The sequence below is a fragment of the Osmerus eperlanus genome, chromosome 14 (assembly GCF_963692335.1).
Source record: "Osmerus eperlanus chromosome 14, fOsmEpe2.1, whole genome shotgun sequence".
Lineage (NCBI taxonomy): Eukaryota > Metazoa > Chordata > Actinopteri > Osmeriformes > Osmeridae > Osmerus > Osmerus eperlanus.
The window spans coordinates 6,109,170-6,110,119 of record NC_085031.1 but is presented as its reverse complement, the minus strand read 5'-3'; positions in this window follow the sequence as shown (position 1 = coordinate 6,110,119).

The window sequence follows — 950 nt, the reverse complement described above, 5'->3', positions numbered from 1 at the left end:
GAGAGAGAGAGAGAGAGAGAGAGAGAGAGAGAGAGAGAGAGAGAGAGAGAGAGAGAGAGAGAGAGAGAGAGAGAGACCAAACTGGACAGAGAAGACAATCATTGGACTCTTAACACTGAACTGTCTTGTATGAAGTGTCATACTGTATCTAGCCTTTCCACTATCCATTATAGTCCTGCATATGTGAGACACATTCAGAGCTATTGTTTTCTCAAGTAGGTTCAACCGAGAAAAATGTTCGTCTGAGTAAAGACCCCCCTAACGGTAATTGCAGAATTGTTGGCCTCATCTTTTTGCAGGCCCCTAAAAACAGAGACCACCAATCCTCTCAGACAATAGCAGATGAGTGCCAGCGTTTACTCCCTGTGTCCTCTCCACATTTCCTGTGATATGAGGCAATTGTTTGTCCTCCTCTACGCCAGACAAACAGAACGTTGCAAGAACGTTCAACTGAGGTGCGGTCCGCTCCACCGACGCCTGTCCTCGGTTTAAAGGTGATGTAAATGCATGAGATTATATCGTTTCATTAAGGCAGTCTCCCTCTTCTTCTTCGGAGCAGTAGCAGCCTTTTTGTGCACAAAGAACACTAAATATAGTGTTTAGAGTTGTTTCGCCACGAGCTTGCCTGGCTAGTAATTGAAACTTTTTCATTTTGCTTTTGTAATGTCATGTGCCCGCGCGGGTGATTGGCAGACTCGAGTGGTCGCAGATGAGATGGTTCCACGCGCTAATGAATAGAACGCTGATTGCAGGATCCCGAGACTCAAATTACCGTGCCGCCACCCTGACGTGCAATTACCGGACCCTTCGTGCATATTCATCGTGCTGCTTTGCATATTGATCAACAACTTCAAGCGCTGAAATTTACGGGGAGCGTTAGGTGTAAAATATTTTTGCTTTGGGAGTTGAAGATGTATGCAGCTAGCTGCCAATTCTAGCCAAATCACTGA